Source organism: Panulirus ornatus, chromosome 18 (genome assembly GCF_036320965.1).
Source record: "Panulirus ornatus isolate Po-2019 chromosome 18, ASM3632096v1, whole genome shotgun sequence".
Lineage (NCBI taxonomy): Eukaryota > Metazoa > Arthropoda > Malacostraca > Decapoda > Palinuridae > Panulirus > Panulirus ornatus.
In genome coordinates this window covers 29732772-29749016 of record NC_092241.1, presented here as the reverse complement: position 1 = coordinate 29749016, position 16245 = coordinate 29732772, and the positions used below count along the sequence as shown (strand labels likewise).

The window sequence follows — 16245 nt, the reverse complement described above, 5'->3', positions numbered from 1 at the left end:
TATATATATATATATATATATATATATATATATATATATATATATATATATATATATATATATATATGGTCTCACAATTAAGGCATTCAGCAGTCAGTGTCGTCTCAATGGACATTAAGAAATACTTGAGATCCAGAATTGTATATGTGTAACTGGAACCATTGTTTGCTTATTCCTGACGCTGTCTAACGAAAGCGGGAACGACGACAAGAAGGTATAATGAGAATAAGATCAAATCTTTTGTTGTTTTCTAGTAACTGAAGCAGCATTTAAGACGTTGTTGCTTCGAGCCTTTCATAATGTTATTGCAAAAGCGACGTTCGCGGATCATATGTGAATCAGAATCGTCAAATCTTTCTCATCCTGGAGAGTAGGTACATACATATCCATCTTTTCTAATGTTGTTCATATGGAACACCACTCTACGTCTATGTCACCATTCGGTATATCACATTGCTGAACGCATAGAAGGAGGAGGAGATATGAACACTAATTGTTGCATAGACTTCAGCAGTGCTGGTGGTTGCATCTTATCGCCTTCAGACCACGCCTGGCCACACACCCCAGGGTTCCTGCAGATTTATTGCACAGACTCCATACGCCACTGCGCTAATGCCATAATCATCCTTTTCAATGGCTATAGCGGATTATAGGACATGTTCACACAGTGATCAGATAGGAGTGGTTGAGAGGTTCCAATGAGGCTGCATGGTGCTGTGAGGTCGGCTGATGCTGTGGAGAGAGAGCTGGTGCTGTGTGGCTGGATGGTGTCACCTGCTGTTATATAGCCAGCTGTTGCTGTGAAGCCAACTTGTGGTGTAAGGACACTTGCTGATGTGAGACCTGATGTTTTGAGTCAGGATATTGGTGTCAGGCTTCTTAGCGTTGTGAGGCAGGCTAGAGTGTGAGGCTGGCTAGCGATAAGCAACCGGCTGGTTCTGTGAATATAAATGGCTTCTCGAGGCAAACTAATGCTGTGTAGGAGGTGAAGGGAAGCAGACAGGTGATATGAGACTGGTTGGTGCTATGAATGCTGGTCAGTGCTGCAGAACATAGTAGTGCTGTATGGCTGGATGATTAAGCTATGTATTATAGTTATAGATATCTTTGTCGTACATAATCGCCTTTTCCCACGTTTGTGAGGTAGCGTTAGAACAGACGATGAAATGTCGCATTCGCTTAATTCCATTCTTCTGCTGTAATGTGTAATACACATCCACAGTAATACACAATCCACAGATCTGTATCCACAACTAGGTCCCACAGAACTTTCCATGGTTCTCCCTGGCCGCTTCACATGCCTGGTTCAGTCTATCGACAGCACGTCGACCCCTGTATATCACATCGCTTCATTTTACTCTTACCCGTACACGCTGTCTAAGTAGACCTGGCTTGTCCAGTGTTCACAGCCCATGACTGACAGTTCGTTAAACAATCCACGCCTTTTGCGTGTCAGGTGCATTATACGAAGATAATGAAATTACCGTCAGATTTAATTCCCTAAACGTATACGACTGGTAGAAATATATCAGAACTGTCTCTAGAATGTCTTAAACGAGTATTACGGAAATGACGAGGAAAGCGGGTTCAATCCTGTTTGTGAAATGACTTTATCAACTATTCTTTCGGAATTGCAAGAAAACGTACGATATCACCATGACGTTTTTATATAATAGGAATGCTTATAGAACAGAAAAGATACAGACTTCGTTGTACAGCACCCTTACTTTGATTCCAAACAACCATTTTTTGTGACCTATTTATTGAAATATGATTTCAGCTTACGTACAGTTTGCCAACTTGAGGTTACTATTAGGTTTCATATCATCGGTGATGAAAATAAGATTCTGACCCTAAATGTAAGGACGCCTTTATGTTCCATCCTGGTGTGGATCCCCAACAGATGATAAACATTACAAGTGATATCTGATGTTGAAATAAGCCAGTCGTCTGCAGCTTGTTGAAAATTCGGTGCATTAGCTACATATCAGAAGAATATATGTATATATATATATATATATATATGTCATACAAACCTCCAACAGCCAGGATCGAACCCGGGACCCCTGTGCAAGAGGCGGGAATGTAACCGCTAGGCTATGGGCCCATAGCCTAGCGGTTAGCATTCCCGCCTCTTGCACAGGGGTCCCGGGTTCGATCCTGGCTGTTGGAGGTTTGTATGTTCTATGAAGGTGCGCGTTCATATGCACTTTATTCGTATATATATATATATATATATATATATATATATATATATATATCCCAATGATTTAGGATTTATATTACTTCGAATGGTGGTCAGATATCATCAAGTAAACTACGTGATACTTGGGTCGCAGTCTCAAGTATGTTCTATACATATTCAGTTTTAGATTCTTTCAACTAATCTTATAGTCAGATGTGCGTAACCAAAATTCTAACTTGTGGATTTCTTTTTTTTTTTTACGATTTCTGTTTCTTATCGCAAAAGACCTTCTCTATTTACGTCTTATCTAATCATTTTTTGAGTATGAAATACATTCTTGTCAAAATTGAATTCATATTAACATACATTATTCGAAAATGCATAGTTGTGACTTGTGAAAGCATATGTTTAAATGAAATGTCGGATTTGCTATAAGATCAATCTAGATATTTTGAAGGTTTTCAAAGTTTATTCAAAAGAGGCGCACCATCTAAAACATTTACTTTAAAGACAAATAGACAGATTTACACTTAAACTCAGAACAACAGAGGCAAAAAGACTTGAATGAAAAGACTTCCCACTGAATCTAGTGAAAATCAAGATGAAGTAAGTTATTACTGCAGTGGATGGCAAACCACACCAGTTCTTCTCATTTCCACCAGGAAATGAAAGGATACTGAAGTGGTACAAGAGAAAGACGATGACACATTTAGACAGAGTTCAGTGAACCGATGGAAACGAATGAAATAAAAGGTTAACAAACTTGTTCTTATTCTCGCTCTGTCTTTTATTTTTCCTCTTCAGTTCATCAAAAATCTTAACTTTTATTCCATTTCGCTAGTGTTATTGTGACACTAGTTAAGTTTCTATTTCCATTGTTATTTCTTATAGTGATAGAAATCTTAACCCCTTGTTTCTTTATTTCCTTTCTTTCATTTTTCTATTTTACTATAGTCTTGTATCATTCGCACAACAGCTTTAGCGTTTAGTTTGGGGTGTGGTGGAGGAGGGGAAATGGGTTGTGCTTTTTACAGTGAGAATCACCATGGTGAATTTAGGCTAGAATGTGGTGGAGGAGGGGAAGTGGGTCGTTCTGATTTCAACGAGAGGCACCAGCTGGTGGAGCACTATTCGTGCAAGTGTTTGGTGGAGGAGAGCAAGTGGATCGTTACGTTATTCATAATAATAATCACTAGCTGGTAGAGTACTGTGTGTGGTATAGCAGAAGAGGTGAATCATGATAGTCGTTTCAATGGTTCCAATTGACACCTTATCCACTAATATTAGATTTATTTTTGTTTCTTTTGATCATGAACTTTGCCAAAAACACATTCTACAAGCCAGAACCTGAACAACCCTGTGTCTTTTAAAACCTGCCAGTGTTGCCTGAAATTGGATATTTCATATAAAAGAAAACTAATCGGCTTCAAATTTTGCAATCTAATGGGGTTTTCATAGGTCTCATTACAGTTAGAAAATTACTAATTCAGAATGCTCCTGCCAACACTTGTGGTTGTGTGTATTAGCTTCCATGTAGATATCATAAGAAGCTGCAAAGTGAAAACACAGTTAAAGACCTTGAAAGATGATTGAAACAACATACCTATACTGCTGGTGCAAGGCAGGTATCCAATGCTGTATTAAATTTCACGTCAGGGACTATAACCAGCTTATCGAATGGAGTAATGCTTGATTACTTACTTATAAATCTGTTAAGAACGTAACTGAATCTAGACACGATGTCATTTCTAACCTCAAGATTAATTCTGATATGCATGGATTAGGCACGTCCCTCGCTAATAACATCGCCAGTCGTTTTACGCTTATGACATGACGGGTTCCTTTGTCCGATGATCTGTTGCAACATTCGTTAAGATTATCTCGTTCCCTGATCACGTCAGACTTCTAGCACGTCATTTCTTTTTATCTTATCTTTCCATTACCCGGAGGTATGATGAAAAAAAACCATTGAATCTTCGTATTTCACTTGTCTTTCGGTGAACAGTGTATGATCTGAATCACATATACCCTTTGTGATCCGTATGCATTTTTTCTGTTGTGGCCGACGTGGTACGGGCATAAGCGTGCCCCAGTTATGGTTACTTCGAATGAAAGGTACAGCAGAAGCTCTAACATGAAATGCAAGAAGGATCAAGCTGAGTTCCTCTGGTATTTGTAGACTCGGTTCTGAAAGGCGGAAGGGTTCAAAGAGGAGGAAAAGACAAAAGAAGGAAAAGGATTTCATGTCTTCGTTGTGCAAGGACAGGAATTATCATAACGGTCAACCCTCAAATGATTAGTCTATATAGAGAATGTATGGGAAGCAGCAGCTAGACACATGTTAAATGCCCAAGTCTCAGGGGCTAGAACACAGGCTCACAGGTTCAGTCGCCTGTAGAGTAGAGAGAGGAAAGCAACACAGTGGTGAACAGAGAAAGGGGGTTGAAGTGAGGTGATAGATGGAGAATTTGTAAGGTAAAGGGTCTTTTTTTTTATTCCACCCTGGCTAACTGTGAAGTGGAAGCTGAGCCATCGCAACCATGCAAGGAGTATCCCATATTGCCTCGAATAAGATCCCCTGTAAATGTAGAAGTGCTGCTCAAAAGAAATATCATTGAAGCATCTGTAAAACATCCCATGCGTTTGGGATCCATACCTTACATAGTTACGCCTGAAACAGTAGGATATCAATGATATTCTGAGATATGTTGATGAATATTGCCTTTTGGCGCTATCAAATCTAACCAAGTTACTGGTTTCCTATTTCTCGATGTTGCATGGATTCAAAAAGAACGAGTGTTGGGGTGAGGTGGGAAAGGAAACAAATTGAAGTCTGTAGACTGGAAGGTGGAAGGATAATCGTAAGGGCTGGCTGGGCTTCAGTGCTGGGGCATTAGCGAGGGCTGGTTATGGTGGTAGTAACGGTGAGGAAAGGTGACGATGAAGGCGGTGGTAGTGGTAGCGACCAGTCACGGTACTGGTGGTAGGGGTGGTGACGTCAGATACCGGTCGTGGGACGTTGGCGAAGACTGATCACGTTGGTATATGTTGTATTACAAAGGACAGATTACAAAGGTGGAGATGGTGACGGAAGCTGGCGATAATGAAGGATGGTTAACGTAATAGCGGTGATGGTGAGGGTACATCACAATAGTAATGGTGAAGAGTGTGAGGTTGGTCACGATGGTATTGATGTTAATGGTGAGCAGTGGTTAAAGTGGTGGTAGTGGTGGGGGCTGGATGCAGTGGTAGTATTGGAGGCTGATTGTGGTGGTAGTGGTAGCGGAGGTGGTGTGGTAGCCGTGGGGGCTGGTTACAGTGATTGCTTGTGGACTGATTTTTGTGATGTGAGTGACACTGAGGACAGGTTGCGTTCGTTACGGAGGTGATATTTGGAAGTAATGGTGGTGGTGATAGTGAGGTGCGGTCATGGCAGGGGTAGCAGCAGTGAGAAATGATCATGGTGGTGGCGGGGGTGATCGTCCGTCCTTGGTGTCGCAGGGTCAAGTCACGCTGGCAGCCCCAGGCGGGCAAGGTTGCCTATGCCAGCAGAGGTGAAGACGAATGTAAGAAACACACCGCTCATCTATCGAGGAAATTGACAGAGAAAGACACTATTCCAGAAGACAATACATGTATATGAAAACAAAGGAGCCTTTGATGATTTACATAACATTCCTGAAACTCATTCAGACGTTAGCTCCGATTTGAGAAGTGTTCAGCGTCGCTATTTCCGATTCGAGAAGTGTAAGGGCCTCTGCTCGTCTTTAATGTCGCATTTCTGTCACACATGATGCTGGATGCGCCAACCGTTTGTGGTTGCGACGGCTGTCATGGCTGGAGGGAGGACAGGATGTCCTCGGATGAGCTGGCTGCGTCGCCCGTCACTACCTGCGGGGACTCTCCTGGATGCGTCGCACGCCACTACCTGCGGGGACTCTCCTGGATGCGTCGCCCGTCACTACTTGCGGGGACTCTCCTGGATGCGTAGCCCGTCACTACCTGCGGGGACTCTCCTGGATGCGTCGCCCGTCACTACCTGCGGGGACTCTCCTGGCTGCGTCGCCCGTCACTACCTGCGGGGACTCTCCTGAATGCGTCGCCTGTCACTACCTGCGGGGACTCTCCTGGATGCGTCGCCCGCCACTACCTGCGGGGACTCTCCTGGATGCGTCGCCCGTCACTACCTGCGGGGACTCTCCTGGATGCGTCGCCCGTCACTACCTGCGGGGACTCTCCTGGTTGCTGGGAAGAAGGTGGCAGAGGGGAAGTGGGCCGGGTAAAGCGAGTGAGGAATGCTCTGAATGCAAGAAAGATAATGTAATTCATTCATAAAAACCTTATGGAACAGCATGTTACTTTTTCAGCTACACTACTTTGCACTTCATACTTGTATGCGTTTTCTATGTTGTTTCATCTTTCTTACCGCCCAGCTACTATGTGGGTTTAGAAAAGGTCAATTTCATAAACAAGTGGTGTCCTAAATGCAGGGTATTCCGGATTCAACTGTCTTCTTGTTTTGCTTAGAGTGCGACAGTAATTGCCTCACGAAAGATCTTATATGGAACACATACTCTTTGTTCTTACACCGTCCGCTCACTTGTACATACATTGTAGTGAGCCATAATGGAGGCTGCATGATACTGTAGTGTGGTTTCTATATCTTGTTTTCATAATAGATCTTAGGACAGTTATCTTTCCCAAGAAAAATTCAGAGAGAAAAAACGTTCTACATAACCATTTAGAGACAACAGATAATTGGTTAGTTAAAGATAGCAATATTTCACATTCTTAACCATCGGCAGGTCATTGCGTATTCAAATTTTCAATTCTTTTTAGCTTCAGAACATCAACAGTGCTATTGTTTCAGATGCAAGACATTATTCCACCTATATTGTTTGTTGTTTAGACTTCTTTGGATAACTACTTTTAAACGTTGAAATCTCTTTAAGACAGTATTTGCTAGTTAACCGAAATATAAAGAAATCAATTTCTTTCCTTGAAAATTCAAGTTTTCAAAACTTTATATCATGTGATAAATTATGTGCTATATAATGATACATCATAGAAAAGTATCATACATCACAACACTGAAATACGCTCCTAGTGTCATCGTTGCGTCCCACACTGATGGATATAGAAAGGTCGAAAGACATGGATAGAGACGGACAGCAACGAGAGTCCGAACCCTGAGACCAGGCAATTCAAAACAGCGGAAGGCAACGCTTGAGAATATCAATTAATCCGTGGTGAAGCTGAGGTGCTGGTCGGGTGTGTGGGGGAGAGGCTGCGGCTGCCCAAGATGGTACGAATAGACTGATGGCTCTTGCTAGATCTTCCTCACCACTCATACTATGGCTCTGTACATGTGGAATGGGAGGCTCTCAGAACCTCTGGTCAGAATTCGTCCTGACTGAGAGTAGTGTGGTAAACAGAAGAATCGCTGTACCTAATTTCTTCACAGTTAACAACCTGTTTAATCAAAAAATCAAAATTTTCTGGCAATCAAAACTCTCTTTTTCTTTGGTATTCAGAACTAAATGTTAGAAATTAAGGAAATAACTTTTCTTTACTTCAACAGCAGCAAGAGTAGTGATATCTAAATTTAACAAGCTGTTACGAGGATTACCTCAGTATGGTACTGTGGTGACACAGATAGCGGCACAGGAGAGTGATGACACAAAGGTGCAGAGGGCAGGACACAAAGAAGCTTCGACACAAAACCGTAGTGAGCTTGTGGTGGTACAGTGAAATGATGCAATGATGAGTGACGGATAGGCACGAATAGAGACACTGTAATGAATGGTAGAGATGTGGATGACGAATCAAGTTGGTCAGTATACATAAAAATATGTGACTGAAATGTACGATTGCGTGTTGCAGAGCTCAATAGGATACGTGAATGGGCTGGTCGTGTTTAGTCGTTCAAGTTTTTGAGCCAAGGTTGCCCAAGTAAGCAAGCAATCTGTACACCCACCAAGTCAAATCTATTTGAATCTGAGTCACTTTGTGTAAACATGCAAATCACCATAAAACTGACGTTAAATCTTAGTTATGTACAAGATCTAAACGTATAATCCTGCTCAATGCCGATACCGTCGTTTGATTTTTAAGGAACAGATCCGATACGTTAGACAGCGACGTTGGTAGCTGACGGAGAGAAGACGGTAGCGGCGTGTCAGAAGCTGGGTCCACGTTACGGGATAATGTGTGCTCCAGCGATGCCCGGACGAGGGTCGTGCTGACGTCACGCCATCAGTCCCGGGGGTGAAGATGGGAGGTGTGTGTGTGTGTGTGTGTGTTGGGGGGGGGAGGGTCGACTACTGAGGGAGAGAACTATTAAGGTATTACGTCAGCACCCAGACGCTCCTTCGATTACTGCAGCGTCGTATAACCATCTGTTTAACGTTAGTTTCCTAAGGTCCAGTATCTGCTGACCTGTTTGTCACCCGCGAAACTAGATATATTACAGCCCAAAGAGGAGCGCGTGAAGAACAGAAAGAGGCGAATTGCAACGTTCAGAATGTAATGTATCTTGCAGAAGTTTAGCAACGTGGGCACCTGGTGGAGTGTCCGGCAAGCGTGACGGGAGAGCGGGGCGTGTCGTGGAGGAGCAGTCCTGGGCGGGCCACGGTGGCGGGGGTGGTGTAGACCAGGTGAAGTGGGCGGACCGAGCAGCATACTCCAGGACGGCTGTCGGGGCTCCTCTCTCTCTCTCTTCCCACAGTTGCGTGGCAGCCGCTCGCTCGGCCAGTCGCGCGTTACGGTTGCTCTTGCAGCCCCACCAGACCGAGCCTGTCCGTGTCCCACTGCCTTAGTTTTCGTTGAATAAGTTGTTTGTAAGAATCGACCTCTGGGGGAGAAAAAAGTTGTCATTCGGATGGAAATGGAAGATACCCACGTAGGTATAGCCTGACTCAAGCATTCTCAAAGGAAGTCTCTAGGATTCTGATCAAGAAAATTGCATCAGTTGGCATGTTGACCCTATGGTTCTCTGAGGTGTGAACATTCAGGGTGAGTGAAGGATAAGTCAGCGAGAGATGATTGAGCTCAGGAGTAGCACTCAGTAGCAAGTCAGCAGCGCGGCAGCATCAAGTGATCGATTGCCTTACACTTTTGTGATCTTGCTGGCGTCGAGAAGGATCAAACACCAGTAAACTTTCAAAATCAAGAGGCTTAGGAGATATCTAGAAACTCTACTTGATAACCGAAATGTCTCGTACATTTCCGACTGCTGACTTCATTTTACTCTCCTTCACAGTATCCCGAAGTATGCAGCGAAGATTTTGAGTCTCTTACCCATAAGTTATAGATGTTCTTCTGATACATCAAAATCAGGGATCTGAAAGTATAACCAGAAAGAAAACTAAGCTGATTGTCTTAATCAAGAGACATTAATAAGAAATTATGTGAAGTCATGCGAGAAACGATTTCACAGGAGAAACACTTAATAACTTTTCAGTGATTTACAGTACTCTAATCTGCCCTGACATTGTCATACAGAACTTAGTGTGTGTACCTTTCATGTAGAAGCAGTTAAGTTTGCGTTCAGAAAAAAAGAATATTGCAAGCCTCCACTAACTGTGCCTGGAGTAGCCTCAGTCGAACTTTAGATGTGCTCTGCTCTTTTTCGTTTTATTGAACACTGTATAGATCATTAGAGACTACAGAACTTCACCAACAGCCCACTTCGTTCGTCTCTCAGTAGCAGCCACAATAAGGTAAGACCTCTCACGAACCAGTACTGACCTCTCACGAAACAGTACTAAGTCCAATACAATTCCCTATTGTATATTTTTGACAGTTTATAAAAGATAGTATCTTCGATAAGTTTTCACTTGTCTAGTTAGTATTTGGTGCACTCTGCTGTATGTCTACGCCTTCATAAATTTTCAGGTACAAGTTGATTTGCAGTTTCCAAAGTAGGCCTACCTAAGACTTAACTAAAAAAAAAAAATCGGAAATGAAACATCTTTGATAGGGAGATGATATAGGATTTGATACCTAAGGATATAGATGCCAGAAATCTAAGTGGTAAGAAGAGATACAGCTACATGATATAGATAATTGCATCCAGGCGCTGTTCACCTCCCACCCTGGAGGACCCAGCACCTGGCCACTGGTCACCTCCCACCTTGGAGGACCCAGCGCCTGGCCACTGGTCACCTCCCATCCTGGAGGACCCAGCACTTGGCCAGTGGTCACGTCCCGCCCTGGAGAACCTAGCACCCTGGCCACTGGTCACCTCCCTCCCAGGAAGACCCAGCACCTGGCCAATGGTCACCTCCCGCCCTGGAGTACCCATCACCTGCCCACTGGTCACCTCCCGCCCTGGAGGACCCAGCACCTGCCCACTGGTCACCTCCCGCCCTGGAGGACCCAGCACATGTCCACTGGTCACCTCCCACCCTGGAGGACCAGCACCTGGGCACTGGTCACCTCCGACCCTGGGAGACCCAGCACCTTGCCACTGGACATCTCCCGCCCTGGAGGGGGGTTGGGAAGTTGAAGGATAAGGGACAGGTCATAAGTCCAATAAAATCTACGGTTATTGCTTATCTATTTCTGCCACTCAAGGTTCAGTAAATCAAATCCCATGTACTGTGCAGAGTATATTACTTCCACCTTTACAGATCTGTACCATGTTGCTTGATAATGTTAATGTTGATATCTTCATCATCATATATCTATCTATCTATCTATCTATCTATCTATCTATATATATATATATATATATATATATATATATATATATATATATATATATATATATATATATATATATATATATATATATGTATGTATGTATGTGTGTATGTGTGTGTGTGTGTGTGTGTGTGTGTGTGTGTGTGTGTGTGTATAAAACAGCAGAAAAGCCTAGGAACGAGCTTAAGTTGTATTCTCGTACGTTTCTGCGTGAAGTCTTTGTCACATAGTCGAACAACAGAAGACAGGAATACATGGTTTCAATGGAGGTCAAACTTCTACCATACCAATCCCTCCCCCCTCACCCGCTTCCTGGATTGGCTGGTTCCAACCGCCGGTTCCGCCTACTTGGATGACGTCACTGCTAGTTATCCAGCCGCTTCTGACGAGCAGAGAAATCCATCCCAATTGCATATGTTGTTGTTATATATATATATATATATATATATATATATATATATATATATATATATATATATATATATATATATATATATATCCTAAACTGCTCTCCTCATTCAGTTACTCAGACCTTTACGAATTATGAAGGCTTTTTACCATTTCGGCAAGTGACCAAACCCGTATACGTGTAGGACAAGCGGGCTGGATGTTTGATGCAAGCGTGCATCCGCTTCATGGTAATACAGTCTCCTCAGCAAGACACGTCCCAAGTCACCATAGCAAACGGCAGAGCATCTGCCACTCGAACTCTGACATACTCTACTCCTTTTGTTGACAGTATGCCAAGTCTGCTTCGCCTTTACTATGTTGCCTATCGTTATTCCAGCTGAGTTAGCGATATCTAACCCCGCTCTCTGCAAGAAATTATCCACAATACTGGACTTCTCGTGAATATGAAACTGTTGTATATTCCATGTCTCTCCTCATCTTCCTGATATTCCAGATGCTTTCGACTTCAGGTTGGTTATTAAGTCTTCGTGATATCTTTGCTTTTTAAGGGCCCCTATAATTCATCTAAACTAATCACCCCGAAATTCCTCGTTACATATCCTCAGAATGATTAAAAATAATCCGATCACCACAAAAGTCTTGGTTCTCTCATGGTTCTCCCATGTAGAAAGATAATGGATTCATTTTTTTTTTTTTGTCGGGCTTTCTATGAACTGAAAATTTTACACTCTGACCTGTTCACAAGATCATGGTGTCCAGAAAATGCATTCTTTCTTTTCTTCTTTCACTTTCATAGAAGGATGCTTTATGTGTCAGGTCATATAGCAAAATTTTTAGTTCATAGAAAGTTCATCAACCAAGATGATTTAGAGTATTAAGTGTTGCACAGAGGTTTGATTTGTTCAGTGATATCTGTTGATGGTGAGTAGTTTTGATTAATCTGGTTCCTTTGTTTTATAAGTTCAACAACTTGTTGAGAGAAGTTTGGGCCTTTTTTTCTCTGTATGTGTGTGTGTGTCCTTATGATGTATACCTTTGCTGGCTTAGTGTTATCTTTGATGTAACGCGAGAAGGCATGATATAGGTGTCTGTGAGTTGGATGGTCTAGGCGTAGAGTTACCAGAATCAAAATGTGGTCAGAGGAGAGCGTACCTTTATGTGTAATACTGGTGTGCAAAAACTAATGTCTGGCGAGGATGGATGCAGAAGGTGGTACACTGGCAGTCTGGATGGCAGGTTGTATAGGCTGAGGATGTTGAAAGGCGCAGTTGATTTATAAGTTCACCTCAGGGATCCTGTGTGTGGGTGCTGAACCATGGAAGATGATGGGCATTGAAATCTCCACAAAGGTAATTGGTGAGCATGTTGGTTATGTTCTCCGTCGAGAGAGTACCTGAGAGAGCAGGTGGAAGGAGGAGGTATATGTAGGCATTGAGTAAGTTGCAGTTAGTGTTGTGCAGGTCTATTTATCTATTTGTTCTATTTAAGTGTTTAGTCACTGTTTGAGATCTGTCTTGTGCTTGAGGAATGCGATGTCTTGATACCTCAATGTCAGGAGTCGTTCTTATCCATTATGTCTGTCTTGTGTTAGGTTGTGTCATTATGAAAAGGAAGTAGTAAGGATTTGGGTAAAAGTTGTTTTGGTTTCCTGGATGAAGGCTATGTGTATGTTATGTCCTAAAGAAGGTTGAGTACTTCTGTATGCTTGCTTCTGATGTCATTGATGTTGAACTGTATAACGTTTAGCATGTGAATGGGGTCCTGTGAAACAGAGGGGTTTAGCTGATGAAGGAAGGGGTTGTGTATTTTTTTGCTTTTGGAGATGGGAAAGTGATAGTTTAGGTGGGTGGATGGGTGCATTGGATGATTGTATAGAAGTGGCTGTTTCATGTCCATAGTTCTGAATAGTCCTTCATGGTTGGCAGTGATGTGCACTTAAGATGTTGTCACTACATGCAACTGGAGCATCTGACGGAATAGCTTTTTGTTTGTGATGAGAGAGTGGCATTCTTGATTATCAAAGCCGAATCAATGAAATCGGCGGGTGGACATGCCTACCACTGGACTACCCCTCCTTTCTAAGCTGGTACTATATCTCTAGATCTTTACGCCCACACACTCTGGGCCAATTAGGATGCGACAACCCGTTCACACTCTAATCCCGAAGACACTGTAAATCAACTCGTGGGCATCTCGGTAATATTTATGTATCAGAGGATGCACCGTTCACTTGTAAATCATTCTAATCAATTTCAACACTGCGCGCCCGACTATCGAACCCGGGAACACAGCTTAATTACAACTGTTACTATTACTGACGATAAAGAGTCTATCAACAGAACGACAGAAATCTTATGTACAAAGTGTAACACTGTAATATATATATATATATATATATATATATATATATGTATATATATATATATATATATATATATATATATATATATATATATATATATATATGTATATATATATATATATATATATTATCCCTGGGGATAGGGGAGAAAGAATACTTCCCACGTATTCCCTGCGTGTCGTAGAAGGCGACTAAAAGGGAAGGGAGCGGGGGGCTGGAAATCCTCCCCTCTTGTTTTTTGTTTTTTTTGTTTTTTTTTTCCTCAAAAAAGGAACAGAGAAGGGGGCCAGATGAGGATATTCCCTCAAAGGCCCAGTCCTCTGTTCTTAACGCTACCTCGCTAACGCGGGAAATGGCGAATAGTATGAAAGAAAGAAAGAAAAAGATATATATATATATATATATATATATATATATATATATATATATATATATATATATATATATATGTATATATATATATATATATATATGTATATATATATATATATGTATATATATATATATATATGTATATATATATATATATATATATATATATATATATATATATATATATATATATATATATTACAGTGTTACACATTGTACATAAGATTTCTGTCGTTCTGTTGATAGACTCTTTATCGTCAGTAATAGTAACAGTTGTAATTAAGCTGTGTTCCCGGGTTCGATATATTTCAATCAAGTTGTCGTCTTCTCAGAGGCATCATCAAGAATCTACAAAAAGAGAAAAACTGCGTCACAAAACTTGGATATGAGATGCCAAACGCAAACAAAATATATAAAACACTCAGAAAAAACACAGTGCATAGCACACAAAAGTAAGGGAAAACACTAAAAGCGAAACAAATTAACAATATCATGAAGAGTAATATGAGTTACAATCTGAACACAACATATGGAAACAGAAATACAGAAAAACTTAAGAGTTGAGGAAAGACACAGAACAATATCAAACGAGGTAGGAATATTGAACTTCCATCACTAGATACACTAAGTAGGGCCAAGAGAGATCATTATTGTCCGAATGTGGAGCTGAGGTCAGGTTGGGCTCGTCTGATTCTCTCTAACCTTCGTAACCAAGGACTGCGTTCCTGCCGTCCGAAAATAGCGGACTCGGTAGCTTATGGCAGATCAATGACGTGTCTCATTCGTCCTAAAGCGGCATTAGGCCTACGTCCTATTGGCGGGCCATCAACGAGCTATGGCGGTGGTCATGTTTGTCTGGATGTTGATGACAGGTGCTTTCTCTCTGATGTGAATGGCTTCTGATATATGTAGTCTCCTCTCATCACTACAACTAGTCATGATTTTGGTGTTGTTCATTATGATCTCCCTCGTTAGTCTCGTTTGATGCTTTAGTTCATGATGTTGTTTGATTCCACCTTCTTGTAAATGGAGCGAGAGGCGGAGGCTCATGTTGCAAATTATATGTCCAATGTAGTTTATGTGGTGGGGCTGACAGTCCCCAATATTGCATCGGTCCGATTCAAACTTCCAGAGCGACCTACCATATCGTTGTTCATTACGAGCGAACATGTTTTCGGATTGCTGTGGTATGTGATCAGACTGATATTCCCATTGTTACGCTTCGATATAAAAGTCGCACCGATCCACTGATAGACTCTTTATGGTCAGTAATATTAGCACCTGAAATTAGAGTGTTGACTATCTCTTTGACTTCCAGCCTGGGGGAACAACAATCATTTCTGAAAAGCCTGAATAACATGCCATTAGAAAGGTGTTCTTGATACACAATGTCCCCTAGCGACCCATCAACATAAACTCAACAACTATTACGTTAGGATCACCCCGCCCGGACCTAAGGGTGTGCCCAGGGTCTTAGATCAGCTGGCGCTGTGATTCAAGTCGCACATCTGTCGCTCCCAGGAAGGAAAACGTATAACCCGCGTGTTAGTTCCTTACATCATCTTTATACTTACTTTCGTACCAACTTACTATCTGCTATTTGCTTACATGTCCTGGTCATTTCTGCTGTTTAGTGAGGTATTCGCCCTCTTCTTTGTACCTCTGTAGAAGGATGAAATACAGCAAGATTGAGAGAAAGATTCAGCAAGTCTCTGCCGACCATGAACTTGGTAATTATGAATCTGTATCACTTACCGCGGCGCCCGATCTGTCCATCCGAGTCATAGAGGAGCCACATTGAACAGAGGCCTACACAGGGTTCAAGTTCATCTTGATGGAGTTATTCGTTTGCTTTCTGTTTTTCCTGTGTGTCATGTGGAAGCAAAGAGGAAAGCTTCTAGACAGATAGTCGCTTATTGCTATATTAATGACCATGTGGGAAGTGTTTTCTAATGGTTATTACTACAGTTTTTACATAGTGTACCATACTAATAGGATCGCATTTTGAGCAAGAAGACTTTAAGAATAATTCTTTATAATTATTCTTAATAGCTTCAGGAAATAAAGTAGAGCTTAATAGTTTGCAGTACCCATAAGATAACGGTCTGAAATAATGAAAGATTAATACACTACATATTGTTGGGTCATTACGTTAAGTGTTTTGATAAGTGAACGCTAATGAGCACTTTGTAACATTGAAATTCTGACA

General features: G+C 41.7%; 1 protein-coding gene across 5 annotated transcripts in view; it reads left to right on the top strand.

Moving 5' to 3' along the window:
* Positions 1 to 8779: 8779 nt before the first annotated feature.
* Positions 8780 to 16245, top strand: part of LOC139755019 (uncharacterized) — a 127831-nt gene continuing 120365 nt past the window's right edge. For 2 of the 5 annotated variants that reach the window (XM_071672941.1, XM_071672945.1), the window contains exon 1: positions 8788 to 9906. The gene's annotated coding sequence lies outside the window, so the exon portion shown is untranslated. Of the gene's footprint in view, positions 9907 to 16245 lie in introns of all 5 variants that reach the window. The other 3 variants (XM_071672940.1, XM_071672944.1, XM_071672942.1) reach the window with 3 other exon arrangements.